The sequence below is a fragment of the Mauremys reevesii genome, linkage group 1, assembly GCF_016161935.1.
Source record: "Mauremys reevesii isolate NIE-2019 linkage group 1, ASM1616193v1, whole genome shotgun sequence".
NCBI lineage: Eukaryota > Metazoa > Chordata > Testudines > Geoemydidae > Mauremys > Mauremys reevesii.
In genome coordinates this window covers 34,179,925-34,204,360 of record NC_052623.1, presented here as the reverse complement: position 1 = coordinate 34,204,360, position 24,436 = coordinate 34,179,925, and the positions used below count along the sequence as shown (strand labels likewise).

General features: G+C 46.1%; 1 protein-coding gene and 1 long non-coding RNA gene across 3 annotated transcripts in view; both read left to right on the top strand.

Annotated features, from left to right (window-relative positions):
* Positions 1 to 24,436, top strand: part of MAML2 (mastermind like transcriptional coactivator 2) — a 267,559-nt gene that overhangs the window by 117,043 nt on the left and 126,080 nt on the right. The window contains exon 1 of one of the 2 annotated variants that reach the window (XM_039501526.1): positions 22,833 to 22,951. The exons of the other annotated variant lie outside the window; for it this stretch is intronic. The gene's annotated coding sequence lies outside the window, so the exon portion shown is untranslated. Of the gene's footprint in view, positions 1 to 22,832; positions 22,952 to 24,436 lie in introns of those variants that run through there. 2 annotated transcript variants of the gene reach the window in all.
* LOC120383434 lies at positions 14,644 to 15,558 on the top strand. The gene is made up of 2 exons (XR_005588475.1): positions 14,644 to 14,777; positions 15,355 to 15,558. It is a non-coding gene; the product is annotated as an uncharacterized LOC120383434 (long non-coding RNA).

Genomic DNA, 24,436 nt, shown 5'->3' with positions numbered 1-24,436 from the left:
CTTTGCAAGCATCAGCCTAAAAATCCTATTGTGGACTTCTTACAAAGCTGGAAATATGAGAGAAGGGTTCTTATTTCTTCTATCAGGTGATCAAAGCAGTTTTCTAACACGCTTGCTGCTTTTCTTACAAATACATCCTGTAGACAATAGTTCCATATTGTTTTTTGGGGAAAGCAATGCACTATTAATCATTATGAAGAGGTACATGCTGGCAGGGGGGGGGGGAAGAGGAGAAGGGGAGAGTGAGGCTCTTTGTAGAAATAAGTGGATCTAAGGATTTAGGAATAGTTTGGAAATCCATATCCACAATATTTTCTCAGGCTTTTTTTTTTTTCAGTCCAAATTACCCATGTGTCTTTGCCTTTGGGCATCTGAGCTCCTTTCCTCTTTGCCATAAGCAAAATAGCATGCATTATTTAATGAGCCTGCTCGGGCCTTCCATTTTATTTCATAAGCTTTTAGGAAGTAAGGTCACTTCAGGTTCACACATTGATACTTTCTTGCCGTGCAGAAACATAGTGCCATATCCAATAACACAGCACCTGGAGCTCAGGTGAGCATGTCCAAGTACTCATGAAGGAAAGGCAGGCTAAGGGTATGTCTACACTACCCACTGGATGGGCGGGCAGCAATCGATCCAGTGGGAATTGATTTGTCTAGTCTAGGCATGATAAATCGACCCCTGAGCGCTCTCCCGTTGACTCCTGTACTTCACTGCCTTGAGAGGCACAGGCAGAGTCGACGGGGGAGCGGCAGCAGTCGACTCACCACAGTGAAGACACTGCAGTGAGTAGGTCTAAGTACATAGACTTCAGCTATGTTATTCACGTAGCTGAAGTTGTATGTGTAACTTAGATTGATTCCCCCCCAACCCCCCAGTGTAGACCAGGCCTAAGGGGTGAAAGGAGCAAGAAATGGATGGCTCACAAGGAAGAGAAGTTGCATCTCCTGCCATATAAGTCACTCTGTGAATAATTTATGACAGAAAGGGCACTATGGATTTCAAAGGGCTGTAACTGGTAAGGTGGGAGCAAACCTGTGGGACAGCCAAACAATAGACATTATGATCACTCTTTATATTAAGGATACATTTATAAGTAAATCATAAGAGTTAATACATGATTAAAAGATTTTTAATAATCAGTCTAATACTGCCCAACAGGCCAGTAGGTTGCTTATAACCATCCGAGAACACCTTCTAATGAAGAGTTATCAATGGCTATAAATATAACAGTAGAAGAAGTTGTTAATATGTGACCCATTGGTGAGCAGGCATTATAGGTTACCCCTTTGTGCCTAATCCACAGAGAATGTGACTCTGTGATAGCTGCATTCTAGGGTCTTGGCTTTTTAGCTCATGCTTTTCGCTCTGGAGGTCCCTAGTATGTTGGCCAAGATGATGGCTGTCACAGAAGCACGTTACTCATGTCTGTAACATGCTTGTAACATCTATTAATTTATTAACCCTTAATATAAAGTGTGACTGAAATTGCATTACAGTTTAGCATGTAAGTACTGTTATGACTCTAAAAAATGATGCCACAAAAATGTCCTAGTCTTTATTTTGAAATATGGCTCCCTTAGTCTTTAGGAGCCAGGGGAGTCCTTGCTGCCAGCCAACCTGCTGCTGAGAGGCTGGGAATTAAAGTGCCTGAAGTATCCTATCTATACTGCTCCACCCTTCCTCCACCAAGCACCATGCACTGCACCCTGCTACCGGAGACACACAGTTCCCATGCAGATAGTCAGCCGTGTCCCTTCCCCAGTATGGCTAACCCCACTCCTCGGATGAGATGATTTCTTGGAACTGGTGAGAGTGAGAATGAGCCAGGTTTTCCATTAAGCTCTGGCCCTCCTACAGGCTTGTCACATTGGGGAACATAATCTGGCTTGAAGTTATTTTTCAAGATAGTATCTATCAAATCAAATTCTGGAGTGTACATAGCAAGAGCTGCGCTGGAGGAACACATGGTTCATTGTACTACAGAAGTGTTTCTCAAACTGGGGTCTGAGGATACTCCGGGGGGTCCGCCAGCCCCGCTGATCAACTCCTCTCCCTCACTCCCTCCCTCCTCCCCCTCCCTCCCTGTGCCTCCTGCATGCCGGGGAACAGCTGTTCAGTGCAGGAGGCACTGGGAGGGAGGGGGAGAAGCGGGGATGGGGCGCACTTGGGGGAGGGGGAGAAAAGAGGCGGGGCAGGGGTGGGAAGAAGTGGGGCGGGGTTGGGGCCTTGGGGGAAGGGGTGGAGTGGGGGCAGGGCCTGGGACTGAGCAGGGGTTGGGGGTCTGCAAAAAAAATTAAATCAAAATGGGGGTCCTCGGGTTGCTAAAGTTTGAGAACCGCTGTGCTACAGTCTAGTTAAACCCTATCCCTTTGCTACAGCAATACTACCAGAGTGTGACTCTCCACAAAATAAGAATGATGCCTATTTCTTCTGTAGCGCTTTTCATCAGATTTCAAAGCATTCACAATCTTTAACGTAGTTATTCCCACGGCACCCCGGGGAGGTAGGGAAATGCATTATCCCCATTTTATAGGCCCAAAGAGCCTAAGTGACCTGCCCAGGGTGACACAGGAAGTCCATGACAGAGGACGGTAGAGAATTAGCAGAATGTATGGGTATACGTTTGCTTTGCTGCCTCTTTCCCTGGGCCACTTGGACATAAGTATCGTGGTGTGGTAGCACCACTATAGTTAAGGTTTTGTCACAACCTTAACTGTTTAAAGGTCAACCTTTCTAATTCCTCTAAACTCAACATGTTTAGTTGGTTTTCTTTGAAATGTGGCGTGCCATAGGAAGGTGCAGGGTAGAGTAGGTGACCAAAATTTGGGGTAATTTGAGCCAGGAGTTGTGGAGATCTAAGTCCTGAAACAAACAGCCATTTCCCAAAAATCTTATTGGTTTTATTGTTTGCTTTGGGGTCTTATGCACAGAGATAGAGATCAAACTATTTATGTCTCAATCTGTTGAGGGTTACCCAAGGTAGGGTATGAGACCCACTAAATCTTTGCCAACTCTGCCCACATATCTACACCAGCGACACCATCACAGGACCTAACCAGATCAGCCACACCATCACCGGTTCATTCATTTGCACGTCCGCCAATGTAATATACACCATCGTATGCCAGCAATGCCCCTCTGCTATGTACATCGGCCAAACTGGACAGTCTCTATGGAAAAGGATAAATGGACACAAATCAGATATCAATATACAAAAACCTATAGGAGAACACTTCAACCTCCCTGGCCACACAACAGCAGATCTTAAGGTGGCCATCCTGCAGCAAAAAAACTTCAGGACCAGACTTCAAAGAGAAACTGCTGAGCTTCAGTTCATCTGCAAATTTGACACCATCAGCTCAGGATTAAACAAAGACTGTGAATGGCTTGCCAACTACAGAACCAGTTTCTCCTCCCTTGGTTTTCACACCTCAGCTGCTAGAAGAGGGCCTCATCCTCCCTGATTGAACTAACCTCGTTATCTCTAGCCTGCTTCTTGCTTGCTTATATATACCTGCCCCAGGAGATTTACACTACATGCATCCGACGAAGTGGGTATTCACCCACAAAAGCTCATGCTCCAAAACGTCTGTTAGTCTATAAGGTGCCACAAGACTCTTTGCTGCTTTTACTAAATCTTTGGGGGACCTAAATTAAGAACGATATTTAAGAAAAGTACATCTTTTTACAGTGCACGTGTGCTAATACAAACAGGGCCGGCTCCAGACCCCAGCGCGCCAAGCGCGCGCTTGAGGCGGCATTTTGCCGGCAGGGCGGCAGGCGGCTCCAGCGGACCTCCCACAGGCATGACTGCGGAGGGTCCGCTGGTCCCGCGGCTCCGGTGGACCCTCCGCAGGCATGCCGGAGCTGCGGGACCGGTGACCGCCAGAGCGCGCCCCGCGGCGCGCCGCTCTGCTTGGGGCAGCGGAATTCCTAGAGCTGCCCCATAATACAAACAACCAGCTAAAGGGTTTCCATTCCTTCCTACTATTTTAGGTGCTTTAACGCTCAACTTTTGTGTGCTATAAAATCTGAATGGTTACTCGGATTGCTTTGAAATTTAGTGCACCTCATGGGAGCATAGGATAGCATTAGTTGACCAAATTTGGGATCATTTCATCAAGGCCCTCCCAAATTACAGCCTCCCACAAAAAAAAGTTTCCTTTTGCTGCCTTATACTGTTAAATTGAGCAGTACTAATGACTGGATGAATCACAGACCTCATTGAGATTGATGGCTGTGAACTCACTCTTCAATTAACATAACTAAGGATAAGTTAATCACAAGCCCCCATCAAAGACAAATGAAGTTTTTGGACTGAGTGGTGGAAGGTTGCTATAATTTGAGTCATGGGTAGCAATTTCATTTTGAGGCAAATGTAATCAGAGTATTGGGGGGCGGGGAATTAGATGTAAATGCTTCTCGGGAGGAGTATCAGGGAGTGGGGGATGGGGGAGTGGGGTTGGGGGCTGCAGTGAAGGAAGGGGTGGTTATGGGGATGGATGGTAGGGGAGAGAGGTGGGGGATGGGAGGTACACTGGGATGGGGGGGTGAATGGCAGAGGGACTGGGGAAGAATAGCAGCAGAAGCACCTGTCAGTACCACATTCTTCCCTCCCATGTGTGCCCGGGGGGGGGGGGGAGGCGGTGAGGGGGGGCTTGCCCTTTTAGGGGGTCTGAGCCCCTCTCACTGCCCCTGTGTGTGTGCCAGGACGTTGGACCCGCCCTACTCCTCCTCATGAGTGCTGGGTTTAGGAGTGCTTGTCCTTTTGCAAGGATCTGAGGCCCATTTCCTGTCCCCATGTGAGCCAGGATCTGGGGAAATCCTTCCCCTTTGGCCAGGCCGCTGAGAACAGGCATGCGTCCTGCATGTCACAGGTTCTGAGGCACTCTGGGGGCGGGGGATTGGGAACACCTGCTGAGATGAATGGAACAGGTCACAGGTCTCAGAGCCATTCTTTCAGGTTATAGTCCTCTACCTGGGGTGCTCTCATGCAGTCGAGATGAACAGGCCACTCCGCACCTTTCAGACCCTCCTGTGCTGCCAATGGATGTATAGAGGAGCCCTCGCCCTCCAACATCATTCTATCCTTCCTGTTTCCAGGACAACACTCCTAAGTGCTCTAAAATCCTTGTGCTTGCACAGGTTTTCTTGGAATTTTCTATGCCTTGTGGCAGTGCAGTATGATCCAAATTTGGGATTTGGAGATATAAGCCCTCCCCTCCCCCATGCAAAATAGCAGTTTTTCAGTCTTGAGGGGTTTGTGTGTTTGGGGTTTTTTTGCGCAGAACTGGAGTTCCAACTATTTCTGTGATACAGGCCAAGATGGGCTCAATGAGTCAGATTTTACCCCGGTGAACAGCCTGCCACTATGCTTCTATCCGAATCTTTGCACACCTGTCCAGTACATTTTTCATAATTCATGTTGCTTGCTACAAGCTGCCTCTGTGGTATAACATGTTTTTATTTTATGGGGAGGTTTACTGTGAACACACCAGAATAGTCAGCTGGCCCAACCAAAATGTTTGTTGTGTTGGGTGGGGAGGAGCCAGAACCAGAGGACTTAGTGTGTATGGTTGTGGGTCGGGAATACTGGAACAAGGAGAGGGGTTGCAGCTGGGGAGGAGTTGAGAAATGAGGACCAGAGGTATGATGTAAGCCTTGGGTTGGTTGATTGAGCGGGGCGGGGGAGGGGGGAGAGGAATTGGCTACTTCCTGATCTCGGGCAGATTAATGTGGTGTTTCCAAAGACACACAGGGTATGTCTACACTTCAAAGAAAAACCCATGGCAGCAAGTCTCAGATCCCTGGGTCAATTGACTCAGGTTGTGGGGCTTGGGCTGTGAGGCTAAAAATAGCTGTGTAGATACTGTTGGGGACACCCACCTGGGGGAGAGGCAGGAGCACATGGGCCAGCTGCTGGGGTGAGGTGAGGGATGGGACAAGGTGCTGGCACCTGGGTGGGGAGCAGAGGGGCCTCAGTGCACAGGGCACCAGCTGCGGAGCAGTCGGGGGTGGGACACAGGGCATCAGGTACCTAGAAACAGCAGGAGGAATTACCAAGACTCCCCTACCCAGGCTGGTGCAGGCTGACTCCCTGACTCTGAGTCTCAGTAGCCCCTCTCACTCCCCCACTTATTCTCCACCCCCTATTCACAGTGAGTGCTCTCCCCACACCTCCCCCCTGTATTCAAGTGCCTAAAGATGCCAGTAGGTGACTAGTGCAATTTTCAAAAGTGCTTAAGCACCAAACTCCCACTGAAGGATTTAGGCACTTAATCTGTTTAGGTGCTTTTGTAAATCACACTAGGCAACCTTGGACACGTCAGAATCTTTGTAAATCTGGCCCTAAGGGCATAAGTCACTTTTGAAAATGGGACTTATTCTCCTAACTCACTTAAGCCCTGATTCTCAAAGGGGCCTAATTCCCATTGAAATCAATGTGTGTTGGACACATACATATCTTTGAGGATTTGGGCCTTTGATGCTCTTGGAATTTTACCTTGTGATGACATGGATAGGCTTGATACAAAGGGCTTTATTCTTACGCCAGTTTCACGCTGGTAAATCATGACAGCATGTGGGGACACTGACCATCACAGACTGGTAATCTTGTAAAGCCTACTTGAGAGGCCCAGGAATGAAATTGTATTAGGGGGTTGCTCTTGAATTGCTTTCTTCTACAACAAAGTTGCAGGGCCGGCTCCAGACCCCAACGCGCCAAGCGCGTGCTTGGGGCAGCATTTTGCCAGGAGGGTGGCAGGCGGCTCCGGCGGACCTCCCGCAGGCATGACTGCGGAGGGTCCGCTGGTCCGCGGCTCCGGTGGTCCTCCCGCAGACGTGCTTGCGGAGGGTTCGCTGGTCCCGCGGCTTCAGTGGAGCATCCGCAGGCATGCCTGCGGGAGGTCCACCAGAGCCGCGAGACCAGCGGACCCTCCGCAGGCACGTCTGCAAGAGGTCCCCCGGAGCCGCGGGACCGGCGACCGCCAGAGCGCCCCACATGGCGCGCCACCCTGCTTGGGGCGGCGGAAATCCTAGAGCCGCCCCTGCAAAGTTGGGTGGGAATAACTCTACATTGGCACCTGTAAGGACCTGAATGCCAGCCACTCCCTTTAAGTTACAGGAAGTGCTCAGCACCTCAAAGGATCATGTCCTTGTTGTATACAATTCTACTCACTACTGTGGTTGTTTAAACCCCTTCCCCCGCCTTTATCATCAGTGTGCACTGTGCTAAGCAGAGGTGGCCCTAGGTTTCTAGAAAAGGGGTGCCGGTTATGTTGTTATACTTCGTAGGCTAGTGCTAAGGCAGTGCTCTGTGTCCTCTATAGATCAAAAATCTGGAAAGGACATGAAACTGAATTACTCAGATTTTCCCATCTTTGCTCATGTACTTCACTGGTGTTAAATTATCAGCGTGAGGGCCTGGTAGCTTCATAATATACACAGAGAGAGAGATTCCCACAGATTTTTTTTTTTGATTGAAGCCAGCTGAGTAAATTCGTAGGCAGTTGTAATAGGACAAGTGAAATGAATACTCACATTCCCTGGGAATACAAGATCCCCTAACACATACAGTATTTCATGTGAAATTTATTTTAGAAGACACCGTACTACACAGTTTTAAAATGTAGTGATGAAAAAGTTATCACTTTCAAATGAAATAAGGTGACATGGTATCCCTCCCCACACACACATAATTTTTAAAAAGAAGAGATTAACTTCTCACTTATTCTGGGTCACTTTTCAAATGTATTACTAATTACCAAACTACTTCAAAATGTAGCTTAAATTTAAACTCAGCTGTAATGACTTAATTTGTGTTTGAAATTATGCTGGTAAAGGTTCTCCAGTCTGCTCTGCCATTTTTATCTCAACTCTGCTCATTCTTTCTTAGCTGACTAGCAATGAAAGCATGGTCTTGTGATAAAGTATTTACCTCAGGCCTCCAGAGTTTTAGGTTCAAGTCCTGTCCCTTCTACTGAGTCCCTCTGTGAGCTTCCAGAATTTAGAGAAGCCAGATTCTCACTATGTGGTGGTCACATTGATTTATACCCACTGAGGACCTGTCTGTGTACCTCAACTTGCTATTGTAAAATGGGCAATAGAGCTGATCTGGAGTTAGTGGGAGTCCTTGTAGTGAGTTCAGTGAGTTTTGAATCAGGCCCAGTAACAGTGATCTCACAGGAGCATTGTGGAGATAATGTCACTAATATTTGTGAGGTGCTCAGGTTGTTTGGGAGAGGGAGGGGCTGTCTAATTACATAGAGTATTCTGCTGAGTAAGGATTACTCCTGAGAGGAAGGGCTGCAGAACTGGGATCCTGTTCTTGAGTGAAAACAATGAGGAGTCCTTGTGGCACCTTAGAGACTAACAAATTTATTTGGGCATAAGCTTTCGTCGCTCCCTACTGTATTTTCCACTCCATGCATCTGATGAAGTGGGTTTTAGCCCATGAAAGCTTATGCCCAGATAAATTGGTTAGTTTGTAAGGTGGAACAAGGACTCCTCGTTGTTATTGCTGATTCAGACTAACACAGCTACCACTCTGAAACCTGTTCTTGAGTGGTGATTGCCCAATTTACATTGTTTTTGTGGTGTGGACAAATATCTACTAGGAGTAGGATCAGACCCACACTGAATTTCTGTGTGACCTAAACCAGGATCTGATTCCAGACTTTCAGAAGTGAACAGATTATGCGTTAATTCTGAAACTAAAATGTGCAAGTAACTTATTGCTCATATTACAGGTTAAGCTGTAGGTGCATTTACAGCTGTAAAGGGGAGGGGTAGCTTAGTGGTTTGAGCATTGGCTTGCTAAACCCAGGGTTGTGAGTTCAATCCTTGAGGAGGCCACTTAGGAATCTGGGGCAAAAATTGGTCCTGCTAGTGAAGGCAGGGGGCTGGACTCAATAACCTTTCAAGGTCCCTTCCAGTTTTAGGAGATTGGTATATCTCCAAACATTACCTTTTTTTTATTACCTTTAGGAATTGCTTCTGCAAAATCTCATTCATGAGTAGCCCAATTGACTTCAGTGGTGCTACTCTCATGAGTTGGCAGGGTTGAGTTCCAAGTATTTAGCAGCTGTTAGAGTTGCTAATAAGCACATGCAATGTAAACAAATGTAGCACATTATAAAGTTTGCATTTGTAACCTGTGACTGGAAGGCTGGGTGGGTTTTACAGGTCCCCCTTAGTGCCCCATCTGTAAAGGTTATGAGGCCCGGTCTACATTATATGGTTTGGTGGACATAAGCTGCCTTGCGTCAGCCTAGCATGGAAGCATCTTCACTTAAATTTGGATCTAGTAACACCACCTCCCCAAGCAGTGTAGAGTCATGGTGGATGTAATTAAGTGGACACAGAGTCAGTGTAGACACTGTGTTGCTTTCATCGACTGTTACTGGCTTTCAGGAGCCATCCCACAATGCCCCACACTGACAATACAATCAATACAAGCGCTCCTGGTGAGGACGTGCATCACCAATGCAAGAAGCCAAGTGTGCACACACACAAGTGATTTAATTACTGCGGTGGCTGTATGTTGACATAAGTTAGGTCAGGGGTCGGCAACCTTTCAGAAGTGCTGTGCCGAATCTTCATAAATTCACTCTAATTTAAGGTTTCACGTGCCAGTAATACATTTGAACATTTTTAGGTCTCTTTCTATAAGTCTATAATATATAACTAAATTATTGTTGTATGTAAAGTAAATGAGGCTTTTAAAATGTTTAAGAAGCTTCATTTAAAATTAAATTAAAATGCAGAGCCCCCCGGACTGGTGGCCAGGACCCGGGCAGTGTGAGTGCCACTGAAAATCAGCTCGAGTGACGCCTTTGGCGTGCATGCCATAGGTTGCCTACCCCTGAGTTAGGTCGATATAATTTTGTAGTGTAGACCTGGCCTGAGTCTGTTACAGCCCCAACCTGTAGCAGCTCATGCTTTTAGCCCTAGAGGACCCCAGAGTGTAGGCCAGGACCATCACACAATTATCTAGTGCCAATATACAGGGGGCTTTCTATCCTCTTCTGCCCTGATTTTTATTTAGTCTTGTAAAAATAAAGAAAGAAATCAAAGCATTTAAATTGGAAAAACTCCGATGGTGCTTTCAGCTTACTTGTAAAATATTTGTGTTAGCCGTCAGTAGCTGAGGGTCACGTTAGGAGCCTGAGCTATGTTATTTATGGTTCAGGGTTACCGGGAAGAGATCAGCCTTTTAGGGCATGTGTTCCCTGCAGTCGTGGGGTGTGATTGCAGACATACCCGAGCTTGCTTTAATGTAACTAGCTCAGGTCCAGGAGCAGTGAAGCCATGGCAGTATGAGTTTCAGCAGAGGCTAGCTGCCTGAATAATTACCCAGGGTTCTGGGCAGGCTGGTACAGCCTGTGTATCTGCAGCTTCACTGCTGTAGTATTAACGCTGGCGTTCTTATTCTACACAAGCTGCAGTCACACCCTGTGGTGCCCATGTAGACACCAGGGCCAGGCCCCAGCACGCCAAGCGCGTGCTTGGGGCGGCATGCCGCGGGGGGCGCTCCGCCGGTTGCCGGGAGGGCGGCAGGCGGCTCCGGTGGACCTCCTGCAGACGTGCCTGCAGAGGGTCCACTGGTCCCGCGGCTCCGGTGGACCTCCCGCAGGCATGCCTGTGGAGGCTCCACCGGAGCCGCGGGACCAGCGGACCTCCGCAGGCACGTCTGCAGGAGGTCCACCGGAGCCGCGGGACCGGCGACCACCAGAGCGCCCCCCGCGGCGTGCCGCCGTGCTTGGGGCGGCGAAATTGCTAGAGCCGCCCCTGGTAGACATACCCTGGGATTTGTTCTCTTTCATAGTCTAAGAGTGGGATTTTCAAAGGGGCTGCCAGGACATGGGTGCCCAGCTCCCACTGAAACTCCCAGACTTCATTCATTAAGCATCGCACATGGGTTTTGTGTACCGTAACACTGATATATCTTTCAACTAAGTGAGGGCATAATCCTGCAAATCCTTACTCATGCCAGTCGTCAGTCCTGTTGGCTTCGGCAGGATTACTTGTGAGAGTATGGCTTGCTCAAGTAAGTGAGGGTTTGAAGGATCAAGTCCTTGATAACCTTATGTTCCAATAATAGGACCCAATCCCAGTCACCCTCTTCAGGCTGTCAACATGGTTCCTGTTCTTCTCACAGCACAGTGAGAGCACATGGCACCGAGCAGCGGACGAATAACGAGTTCCTTGCTCTGAAGGGCTAAGGGGCACAATCCTGCTCTCATTGACTTCATGGGGTGCAGGATCTTGCCATAACGACCACCTCCTGCCCATCTTCTGTATTGTCTCCAACGCTGTGTATCGTACCATGCTATTCTGAACCATACTGGCTTGTGCCCTCTGGAACTGATCCTATGCGCTCAGCAGTGGAATTAGTCAGAAAAATTCTGACAACACATTTCTTCCTTGGAATTTGTTGATTTGTTGAAATTGGACTGTTTTGTGTAAACGGTTCAGTTTTGAAGTTCTGCCAGAAACCTGTCAGCAGGCAGATGTCCATGGGGAACCTACCTGATTTCCTGCCAGCGCAATCACCTGGCTCCTGGGTGTCTGCCTGTGAGCAGCTCTGGGGCAGCTCACCAAGCGGAGTGCCTTGGAGCTCTCATGGCGAACTTTGAAAATGTTGGATTTCATTCCGAATCAAAATGAAACCAAATTTCAAAATTCTCTGTGAAACGGGGCTGCCTTTCTCCATGCAGCTTTGCTCAGCACCTCTCCAGATCGGGCCTTGGGATTGTTATATGAGGGCCCAGTCCTGCTTTCACTGGTTTCGGTGAGAGCAGGATCAGCTGCCTACCCCTTTGGGCTCTGACAGGGCTGTGATAAGGGCAGTGATCATGATGACAGCCTGAAGAGGGTGGTGAGATTTCCCCAGCGGAAAACAGCATGATGGTAGCTGGAAAGAAGGAGGATGCTTCTTTCCCAAAAGTCCATTGTCTTAACTAATGCTCCACCCTCCCCCCCAAAAAATTACCCTCTCAATTAGTGCTTCTCCTTCAGTGATTTGCCGGTCTCTCGGGCTGCTGCTCCCCTCCTCACTTCCACCCCCCTTAAGGGAGCAGGACTCTTTGCTGTTTCCTCCCCTCTTCTGGAAATACCATTGGCTGCAGCTGCTCCTCTCCTTCCCTCCATCTCTTGACTAAGCGAGAGCTGTGGCCTTCTCCCTCCCTCCCTAACACTGAACAGTGTTTCTAGTGAGAACTCAAATGCTTTTCAAACTATATTCTCTCTTCTCTTCTTGTTGAGAAGGTCACAGGTCTGGTTATATTGGCTATATATGCTGGCAGTATTCAAGCTTTCCAACACAGCTCTGTCAACGCAGCTCAGTCTTGACCAGCAACTCCCTCAAGCAATATCTGTCACTTGGGCTTAGTTTCCTAACCAAGAAAAATATTTACTAGGGACTAAATTGAAGATGCCAGATTAACCCATTCTCTGCCTGACGTTCACATAGTTAAGGTTTCCTTGTATGCAAATTTAAGGATTAGCTATAACACTCATGGCACACATTTAAAAATAAAAATCCTATCATAATGCTGCAGAAAGAGTAGAAATCCCCACCTACTCTGTGTTGGCTCAGTTACAGGCTCATGGAATTTTGCAGCATGTTCTCATTCTGAAATGAGATATTCCATAGTACTAATGACATGGGATCCTTCAGCACCAGTTATTTCTCATGCCGAAAATGTACGTTAGCTTCCCAAAGTTCACACTGATTGCCAAGCCCCTCCTTTAGGATGAGAGTCCATTTTTACGATGTCTCCATCAAGGTTATCAGCATGTGAACAATAAACAACTCAAGAATGCAAGGTTCTGTGTGGCAGAGACAGCTAAAGTATTTGCCAGTAAGACCTTGAAGGAGGTTGGGTTCAAAACTTTCCAAAGATTAGCAGCCACCACCATTATATTTATATGTCGCTACAGACCCACTCTCTCCTCCCCAAATTCTCATACAACAAGGATGAAACAGTTTATAAAAGACAGACACAAAACTTGCGTCTAAATGGAGCTGCAGAGCAATGTATACTTGAGGCTGCTACTAGATTACTTGGAGCTGATCCTCAGCTGGTTTAAATTAACATAACTCCATTGAAATCGGTGGATCTGCCCCTTTACATTTCTAATGCTCCGTTTAAAAAGGCAGAAATGTAGAGAATTTTAACTTTAAACAACTCAATTGTAGCTATTGTATGCACACACTTTGTATGTAAAAATCCCTTTAAAAATCCTATTCCCTCCCCCCTTTTTCTTTTGCATTGTGGCATGCTTTTACTGACATCACCTTTTAGGCATTTTATATTAAAATATATGTGACAACCACCAGATCCACGTCCCTGCAGCTGGGCAGCATGTTATTTTTTTTGTACTAATACGCCATAACAGTTCTTCTGTGTACAGTTATCTAGAGATCAGATTCACCACATGTTCACTGTGTTTTTTGGCTACCGGGTCAGGAGCAATGGGGAGAAAGAGCTGAAGCCTGTATGTTAACAATTCACGTTGAGTCCATGAAACATGCTCTTCATATTTAGGGAATGAAGGAAACCATTTTTCTAGTCTCCCTGTATGGTTTTTGTCAGGGAGTCTGACCACTTCATCGAGATTCAAGACTAAGGAAACCATTTGCTATGAGACGGTCACTGTCCACAACCAGGGGATGATTTAATGTTATTTGATACAAAACCTTATTCCACGCACTCCTAGGGTTTCTCATACAAAAATCATCCTCGAACTTGCTCTGCTGTCAGATTTCACCTATGAGAAAATTTGAGTCACTGGCCGAGCCATGGCCAGAAGAAATGATTAAAGGGTCTGGGTCCGCTCTCATAATTGTGCCAAATAGCAGTGGAGTAAGTGGGCGTCTGGGGTTCGAATCAGATCTTAGTTACACCAGTGTAAGCGCCAGATTCTGCATACAGTTACACTCAGGTGCACAAAGGCCTGCTCATGCATATGAGAGCTCCAGATTTAGCTCTAAATCCAGAGTAATGCCATTTAAATAATGATTCTTTAAACCCAATAAGCTAAACTCAGTCCTGCTGCAAGTCGTTAGGACTCAAATGTGAGTTCCCCACTTTGAAGGGGCACTTCCTCCCATTTGAATCTTCTGTAAGGAAATGAGGCAATTTCCTGAGAGGACACCTGGGAATCTTCTCCATCTTATGGAGAGAGGTTTAACCTTTAGTCCTTCTGACATGGGATAGATTCTGCATACCCTTTGCTATCATTTCATTTATCAGGAGATACGATTCACCCACTTCCTGTCACATTCTGCTGTGGTTTGGGCCTGATACACAAAGACATTCGTTTCTTATTTCCATTATTTCCTATGACTGCTGGCAACCTCAAGATGGTGAAAGATGCACATCTCATCCGTAAGTCAATTATTGGACAGTGTCACTGTTTGACTCTAATATTAGTGGATATTTTATACGTTGACTAGTTAACCTTTTCCATTCAGTGATGCCAAGTGCAAAGCCCCGAGGCTGCTTTTTAGCTACTGATTAGTAGATCTGACTTTTATACTCCTACAGAAAACTGATGAGTTATACAGCTTTCAATACTGTTAGATTCAGTTTGATTAAATTCTGTTTCTCTCTGTAGTCTTGGCCCTCCAAAAAGGTGTCTTGCCTTATTCTAAGACATGGACTTGAGCTGGATTTTGAACACCCCAAGATTTTTCAACGTTCTGGGATTTTTGTTTGGCTCCATCTCAGCTTTCTAGCCAGGCTTCTCTATAAGGCCCGTACTCCAGGTAAAGCTGTTCTGTGATGTACTGGTGGCAAATAGAGCTGGGTGAAGCTTTCTGTGCTAATCATTTGTTTTGCCAAAAAAATGCAGATTTGAGTTGTTGACTGAAACAATTTGAGTGTGGGTTGCTTTTTTTATGTGGCAAATTATTCCAATTGAATTTTTAAAAATGGAAAATGTCACAAAGGCCTGTTTTGGCATTTCCAATCAATGTTTCAACTTTTTGTTTTGGAAAGATGTTTTGTTTCAGAATTTCACTATTTTATTTTTAAAAAAATCATTTCTATTTTTTTAACCCAAAATGAAATTTTCAACTTCTTTGTATCCACCAGGAAAAAAATGGAAATGGGTTGACCCATTTTTTGTTTTTTTACTTTTCAGTTCAGTCACTGAACTGAAAAAAATCAATGATTCACACAGCTCTATCAGCAGCACAAACAGCAGCAAAGAGTTTTGCTTTGCAAACTGTCTTGTTTTAATGATTATTCAGGATCTTTTTGTGTGCTATTCAAGAGAGTAGGAGTTTTGAAATGTCAGTCAAAATGCACTCTGACTAATCATGGGTTTTTTTTCCATCCCAGATTTGCTAACACCAACACTAATGTGCAAGGAATTATTATATCTGGATGTTTCCAAAGCTGAAAGAACAACATCTTTGGAAATCTACTCCTCCCTGACCACATGTGCAATAAATGTAAAAATGCAAATTAAATAAGCACAAGCCAAGCAGGGTAGCTCCTATGTGTCCCAGAGCTCCCCTCCTGGGCTTGTGACCAAAACACCAACTTCTCCTTCCCTCTGTGAGAGAATAACATCCCCTTCTTCTTAAGTTTTTTAGCCTAAATAGATTCAGCTGCATCTGTTTAGCTCACTACTGGTACCTCCTTTGAACACTGGCTGGGCATTAACCCTTGAAAGCCTAGCTCACTGGCTGCTTTGTCAGAGCCTTCTCTTAGATACACTGAGTTGGGGTACAATAGGACTTGGGGTTCACTTTAAGGAACCAAAAGACTGTGTACCTACTACACAGACAGTGCAGTACACTAGTCCATATGGACAAGATTTACAAAAGTTGGGCTCAGGTGCATAAAACTTGAGCACCTAAACCCCAGTTTTAGAAGCCACAAAATTCCCACTCAAATGCCGCTGAGCCCTATAAGAATTAAACTCACTCTGCTCCTAAATTTCTGCTGTACAAGTTCCCTGGGCACCTGTGTTTCTGTCTCTGGCATGTGCATTGCTGCCTCCCCCTAGTTGTTCAGATGCCTAAGCCCCACAGCAATCCATGAACTGAGGGAAGAGAGACACTCCTCTGCCTGTCTCACCAATGGGGGGTCTGATCCAGTAGGCTTGCTCAGAGGTCACCTTCCAGATCAGGTCCCATTAAAAGTCCAGCCAGAGCCAGAAGAGTTGGTGGTGCTAGTAGCGGTGCCCATCCAATAATTCTTAGCTCAGTGCTTCAAGTACTCTCCCTGAGCATTCAAATCCTTTCTCCCCCTCTGCCCTGAGGGAGTAATTGAATCTGGGTCTGCTGCATCCCAGGTGAGTGCTCTAACCACTTCCTAAAAGTTGTAATCTGGGCATCACCATCTCATCCTCCTGGCCATTTTGTGTGAAGTTCAGTGCCTGCCTCACTTGCTCTCATGATTTGGGCACTTAAGCTGGCTGACTCCCGGAGAGCGGTTCCCTGTTGTGGATCACAAGCAGAGATAAGCACCTCGCTGAAGCCCAGATTTAGGTGCCAAACTCTGAGAGGAGTGGGACTTAAGACCTACCCCTCTGATTGGTGTCTCCCATTGGCTATTTTAGGAGCCTCCCTGCCTAGCATGCTGGTTTTGGTGAATCACATTCTAAGGCACCGGTCTCTCCCCCTGCATTGTTTTAGGAGCCGAGGTGCCTAATTCAGGCTTTGTAGATCGCAATGACTTTCTAGGCACCTAAAAGTTAGGCGTTGTTATGCTTAATGTCTCAGTGCCTAAGTCCTTTTGTAACTCTGGGCCAAGATGTCTAAAGTTAGGGTCCTAAATTCATACTTAAACGCCTAAAGCAGCCTGATTTTCAAAAGTGCTGAACATGTAATAGCTCCCATTAACATCAGTGGAAGTTTGCAGATCTGCCATTTAAAAAAACAACCCTGTAGTTGTTCTTGTAAATGGAGCAAATCTGATAGAGAGAGACTGGCTGAAATACATATTGTCTCTCAATGTAATCCAGGGGCGTAGTGCTGCCGGAGGAGTCCACAGCATCACTCTAGCACCGGAAATCTGGAGTGATGCTCCAACACTTGGTACACTGGCAAAATCAATGAAATTTGGCCACAGCCCAATGTCCCTGCTAAGCCATGCCCACGCTTACTGCGGCAGTAAGTACCATGTGGCTGGGACTCGAGAGTGTGGCCGGAACCTTGTCCTGCTCTGCCTACTGTCTTGCCAGAACCTGCAGTAGCCCCCTTTATACTGGGGAAGCCTTGAGCCACCAGGGTAAGGAGTGGGGTGTGGACTTCTGCTGGGAGGGAGCCCGGTCGGCTGGCCCCTGCTCTGTCTGAAGGGCCCTCCTGACAGAACTCATGTCTGAGACCTACACAGCCTCTCCATGCTTGAGACCTACACAGCCCCTCCACACAACTCCTTGAACCTCCCTGCTTTTTCCTCCGGTAGACTTGGTCTTTTTCTCTTGACCCCGACCCCCAGAAAGGCTGCTGGGTCCATGGGAGTTTTGCCCTGCCCTCAATCTCTGGCTGCTGTATACACCCCCCTGTCCTGGGCCAGGGTCTTAGTGACCCCCTGAACCTGATCCATCCACTTAGCCCAGTCAGCTCAGCTGGGCATCAGCTTCATAAGGCTCAGGCCAGGAGTGGACCAGCGTTCAGCACATTGGTGGCCATTACACACACTCACAGGGTGTGGTGCCCTTTAGCCTCAAATTTCAGCTTGTTCCATAGTGGTCCTTCTTCCAGCAGCTTTTGTCCTCTGAGACCATCATTTTGAAGGCCTGGTCCCAGGCTCCCCACATTTGGCTAGTGTGAGCCAGGGCTGCCCTCCCTTCCTGCTTCTACCCGGATGGTAATTTACACTTCCAGAGAGCTGCCTGCTTCGTTCAGCATTTGAGTCAGGACCAATACTCGGGCCTTGTCTACACTACAGAGTTTTGTCGATGCAAGTTACGCTCACATACAGCCACTGCTGTTATTAAACCGCTGCTGCATGTCCACACTATGCTCTTTGTGTCGGTGAAGCGCAGCCGCAATACCAGCTCTTGCATCAACACACCAGAGAGCAGTGCACTATGGGTAGCTATCCCACTGTGCAACTGGCCGCAGGGTGCTTTGGGAAGGGTTTGCAATGCCTCATGGGGCAGGCACAGCGTCGCATAATGCTGGTTTCTCAATCCCATTGTTCCATGGGCATCCTACTAGATTGCCAGCTGCTTTTCAACTGCCCTGGTAACCTGCAACCCAGCCATCTCTGTCGGAAAGCATGGATCCTGCACTGCTCTTTGGTATTGTGATGTGCGTTATGAACACAAGGCTATAAGAGGAGCCCAATGGGGGGCTATTTGGCTGGGGGATGCCTTGAAGGAGCATATTAACACTGAGCCACAGTAAAGCGTGTTGCTCTAGTGTGCTGAGCCTGGCATTGTTTGTTTGCACCATGCTATGAACCTTGCAATGATTGCTGGGTGTGCCCCAAAAGTAACACAGTTTAATCACTTCTTGAAGTAGCGCTCGGAAATATGACCAAACTGACATTGCTGAACACTAATACATGGAGCCCACAGAAGTGTGGGGAGGGGAGTGTGTTTGACAGGGAATGTGTGTGTGTGTGAGAGAGAGTGTGAGACAGAGTGTGTATTAGGGGAGTGTGTGTTGGGGGAGAGTATGTCAGCACGCTCTCTTTAAGTTCAGACAACAGCTGGAAGCAACGAATCCTGAGGCAGAAGCTGGTGCACAGACCGCTGGTGTCCCCGTCTCCCCACCCTAGCTCAGTGGAGACTGGCACACTGGTGGGGGTGTGGGGACACCCTGACATCAGCCCCGGCTCTGCACAGCACAGCAGTCTCTCCCCGCATTCCCCACAGCAGCCGTTGCAGTCCTAGTGCTGGGGAGAGCAGGATTCCGTGTTAATGTTTTGATTCTGTGATTCCCTCCGAGTTCTCCCACAGCCTCCTCTCCCCGCAGACCCAGGAGATCCACCCCCTCCCCTGTAGTCCAAGCAGGAGCGTCTTTGCTGGCAGGAGTCGGCATGCTCAGCTGGGCAGTAGCTATGTGAGCTCCCCACATTGAGCAGTGTCAGAACTTCCCAGGGCTTTGAGAGGGGAGGGGTGCGTGCCTGTGTAGCTGGGTGCAGGACAGCGGAGTTCAAAACAGTGAGCAGAGCGGTCACGGTGGGCATTGTAGGATACCTCCTGAAGGCCAGTTATGGCAACATAACAAATGCAGCATCTACGCTGACGCTTTGTGGTTCTAACTTTGCCTCAAAAAGCTCCACGCCACTCATGAGATGGTTTATTTTATCGGCAAAGCAGGAGAGTTTTGTCGGCAGGAGGAGCATCGTAATATAACAAAACTGTATAGTATAGACAAGGCCTCAGTCTTTGTGGCCAGGAGCAAAGAGGGGAAGGGAGGAGAAAGGGAAGGAGGAGGGGAAAAGAGAAGGGGAAGAGGAGATGGGGAGGGGAAGGAGAGGAGAGAGGGGATGGAGGAATGAGAGAGGCACAGGACTACAGCTCCCCGACCCCCTACTGCAGCTGCTCCATATCCTTGTCCAGGGGCCATTCTAGCCATAGGCAAACAAACTAGGCAGTTGTTCCCTAGGATGACAGGCTGATTTCTGGGAGAAGTGGTACCACAGACTATTCGGTAGAGAGGGGTAAATTGCAGAGCGCTCTAATCTGTAGCACTTTAACTACTCAGTATAGACCCTGGTGAGGCAAATGAAAAGGTGCTGTGCACAGATGATACCTTTAGGGAAAGAAACGCTCAACGGAGGGAGAAAAAAACTGTGTATTTTTATTGGTGCCATCAGAAAATTGATTTCAGTACTTCACCTGGGGCATGGTTATAAGTCCTTGTACTTAGCACAGTCTAGGAATATGAGCTACATTTCAAAGAACTTAGGGTAACCATCAGCTTCTTCAATCCAGTATTTAACAGAATGGAAGATGCTGTGGCTAATTACACATTGACTGGGTAATGAAAATGAATAGATTGGGAAGGCAAAGATCTGTGTAAACAGGATGAAAATATAATGATAAGCTAAAATCAAATGAGCGTGTCCCCTGCTCTCTCTGTCTTTATACTGATTAACATATAATAAGGGTCAAAGATGGGGCTTTTGGTTTTTTAGTTGGCTGTTTTAATAGTCTTTTTTTTTTAGTTGCATGGCAGTATGGATCCTTATGTTTGGTTTCTGGGACACAGTGAGCACGTTTTCAAGAGTGGTCTGTGTATTTGTGACAACACTTCTTTGCATTAGGTGCCCAGCCCCATGATTGGTGAATGCAAAGCAAATGCTGTTTGAGCTCAAATTGCACGTTTTTCTGTGAGCAAAATTGTGGGTTCAGATATCAAGATTTGGGGGTTGATTCCCATTGCATAACTCCCTCTTTGCAGTAGTGTAACTCCATTCATTTAGTTCCAGTAGATTTGAAAACTGGAGTAACCAATTTGAAACTGGAGTAACACAGTGGTGACTCACGCCTTGGCTGAGACCCTTTTGAAAACTCAGTCAAAGTAGCACAGTCACATGCCACAGAGGCCCCATGAGTAATTGCTGAAGTTAACAAAGGAAAAGTGTTAATTCTCACTATTAGCTGTGTGACATTAAGCAGACAGAAAATGTCCCATTGTGCACCTTTGTTCATAATCCTGCTCTAGGAGAGACGTCGGTAATCCTTTATTTTAGAGTAAACCTCCTGATACCATTCCAAATTTGCAGACTTTAAATTTAAAGTCTGAGTAAAGTTTGAGACCAGTGTAAAAATGCTTGGAATCTTAAAGTGTATATTCAAAATATCTTTAAAATAAGTTCTCTGCTTCAGAGGAAGTCAGGAAAGTTCTCACATCACAGCACAGGAGTAATGTGAGTGTTCTGGAGCCAGAGTTCTGCAAAAGTTGCAAATCCCTCAAGGAAGTACTGTAGAACAGAGACCTGTAAATAATGGATTACAGTAATCCAGCCAGGAAGTGATAATGGCATGTCTAAATATTTTCCTTAATTGATTGCAAATTATGTCCATTATCCTCCTTCCAAAAAGATGTTTGTAGCTGTTGTTAGTCTTCCTTTGCATTGTCTAAATGGTTGAGCAGGCCTGATGTCATTCGTAATGAGAACTTCGGCTCCGATTGTAAAAGGTATTTAGGCACTTAACTCCCACTGAAGATATGGGCCTTCAGCTCTACAAGACAAATCAAAAGCATGTGGATGGGAGTTTTTTCACAACATTTTAATGCTGTCAGTTAAACCTAATTATGTCAAACTCTGAAATTTTGCTGAGCATAGTAGAGAATTAAAGCCTATGGGTGAAATCCTGGCCTCATTGAAATCAAGGGGGGAGCTTTGCTATTGGTTTCAATGGGGCCAAGATTTTCATTCAAATTCTCCACTCTGTTTCACCAGTTTTATGCTGGTGTGGCTCCCCTGAGTCTCAGCTGGAGGTGGACAGGTCAGACAAATCAATCAGAACAAACCTGTGCCCCAAAACAATATTAATAATTCTCAAGTAAAAATTCCACCAAACTGGCCTAACTCTCAGCCTTCTACAGCTTGCAAATTCCAAGAAGGATTAAGTCCCTTTTGTCAGTCTTGTGAAGCAAACAGAAACTTAACTAAGGGTTTGTTTGTTTGTTTTTTAAATCTAACACTTTATAACAGATGCAGCAGACTAGGAGAGAATAGGGCTTTAGAACAAAAGCACAGCTATGATTCAAAGGAACTTTAGGGGATTCCTCATTTACCTATTATTGCCATTCTCCCAGCATTGTAGGCCTTGTCTGCACACAGAAGCTGCACTTGTTTTTCTTTTTTAAAACCAAATTAGCAAAACCCTTTCAGTTTATGAGTAGCCAGTAGTGGTTTAGCTTGCATCTACAACACACGTTTAGTCAAACCAGTGCAACTTTGGGCACGTCAACATAGGAAGTTAAGCCACATTAACTAAAGGGGTGAATTTAAAGTGCATTAAATCCCTGTGTAGATGCTCTCATTCAGAAACAAAGTGACCTTAGTTTGCTTTTGATTTAGAAGTGAATTAAGCTAACTATAGGATTCTGTGCTACCTCTGAGTCTGAGCCTGCCTAAGCCTGAGAGTATGCGTACACTGCAATAAACTCCTGTGGATGGCCCATGTCAGTTAAGGTGACCAGATGTCCCAATTTTATAGGGAGAGTTCTGATATTCTGGGCTTTTTCTTATATAGGTGCCTATTACCCCCATTCCCTGTCCTGATTTTTCACACTTGCTTTCTGGTCACCCTGGTATCAGTTGACTCAAGCTGCAAGACTAGATGGATATTTGTGCTCAGGCTGGAGCCTGAGCTCTGGGACCCTGCAGAGGGGAGAGTCCCAGAGCTCAGGCTCCAGCCTGAGCACAACTATGTATCTGCAGTTTTATAGTCCTGCAGCTCAAGCCCTGTGAGCCCAAATCAGCTGACCCAGGCCAGCAGTGGGTATTTTATTGCATACTCTGAGTTACCTTTGAGCCCAAGCCTGCGTAAGCCTGATGAGTCATCTCTGCACCAGAGTGGGATGAGTCACCAGAGGCAGTTACCTGAGGTCTTGAGATAAGCCCCATGCCATTCCTTCAACCAGGGTTCAGCCAATCCACAGGTGAGGACCCATCCAGGTGATCCCAAGCCAAGTATATAGGGTCCTAAGGGAAGCATCTTTCCAATCTGCTCAGTGTCGCTACTGGGTTGGGAGCATTCTCATTGCTAGTAGTTTCAACAGACTGCTCCTACTCTGGCCTGTGCCAACCAGGTCCTGCTCTAGCCTGCATCTGCTGCTGCCTCGGTCAGCTGCTTGGCAATTCTGACAGGTTCATGGGGTGGAGGGGGTTAGTGCAGTTTAACTAATATACTTTAAATTCACACCTTTTGTTAATTTGGTTTAACTTCCTATGTAGACCACCCCGAATTGCACTGGTTCAGCTAAAGGTGTGTTAGAGAAGAGTCTAGCCCAAGGTATGTATAGCTCCCTTCTAAAATTCCTTGGGGTGTTTAGTTTTGGTGGCTTTTTTAGTTTTCATTGTGATACTGCTGCTGTGGATGAAGCTTATCAATATGAGTCTTATTACATAAGAGCTGCCATAACGGATCAGAATAATGGTCCATTTAGTCCTGTGTCCTGTCAATGACATTGACCATTACCAGGTATTTTGGAGGAAAGTGAAAGAAACTCCTATAATAGAAAAATATGGAATAACTTACCAATAGAAACATCAGACTGGGCACATGATATGCCTGAATGTGCTCATATTACCATGTTGCAGCAGAGAATTTAGATGGCTAAAAGAAGGATTATTCTAGACCCTACACAGAGTTGTAAACAAAATACAGGCTCAAGAGAGCAAAAATCTGATTCCTCTCCCATTTACACTATATTAAAGTCAAAATGAATTCTACTGAAATCCATGAAGTTACAATGGGTATGAAACTGGTACAATGAGAGGAGAATCAGGGCTGTGATCTCTAGCCTGTTTGTACCACATAATAATGAAACTTGTTTGTAGAATAGAGATGAAAAGTGATGCTCAGCTTCCTGGCTTAATTTCTTTGCCCTCTTGAGGGATGGAAATGTTGTAGGTACACAGTGGTTTTTGTTTACACAGTATTCTTTGTTTCCAAATGATCAGCACAGAAATGGGCATATTTCTCAGATCTCCTTTTGTTTAAAAACTCTTAGGTCTTGCTCCCACATATCCTATTTAATTCTGTTAAGGTTGTTATACCATGCCTATCACTGTAGTAATCTGAGAGCCTTCCAGAGGTGCATTAAGCAATGTAACTAGCCTATGTCACATGTGATTCTACCTTATTCTGTTATTCTCCCTAGCAGATAAATGGTATATTTTTTTATTAATTTTTTTGGGGGTAATTTTTTTTAACACTTCATTTTTACGTTATGTCTGCTACGCCCTGTTCTTATTATTGAAGTTGAGGTCATTGAAGTGCAATAGCTCTGGGAATGGACAGTGGCAAGGTGTTTGGTGGCTCTGTGGAGTTCTTTCCACAGTCTTGGACCAGCCCCACAGAGAACTCTGTCTCCTGTACAGATGAGCTTTCCCCTTGCTGTGGACGTTGTGCATTGTGCCTGTTGACCCCAGTCCTCAGGCTGGAGACTGGGATGATCTTTTAGGTATTCTTGTTTCAGGACATTGAGCTCCTTGATGAGAAGGGCTGAGACTGAATTTTACTGTATACCAGGGGTTCCCAGACTGTGGTATGTGTACATAAACTTGATATTCCATCCACTCAATTCATAACAATTGTTATGAAGGTGGGATGTGAACCAGTGAAGGTTGGGAACCATAGCTACATCCTATAATAGACGTTTTCAGAATGTATCCTTCTGTCTTTAGACTGGCATGGAGGTCCTGATTCTCATTGTCACTTAGCCCCCTTAACCTTTTTCTGGCAATGTTAAGGGGTCTGAAAGCAGGTGTAAAT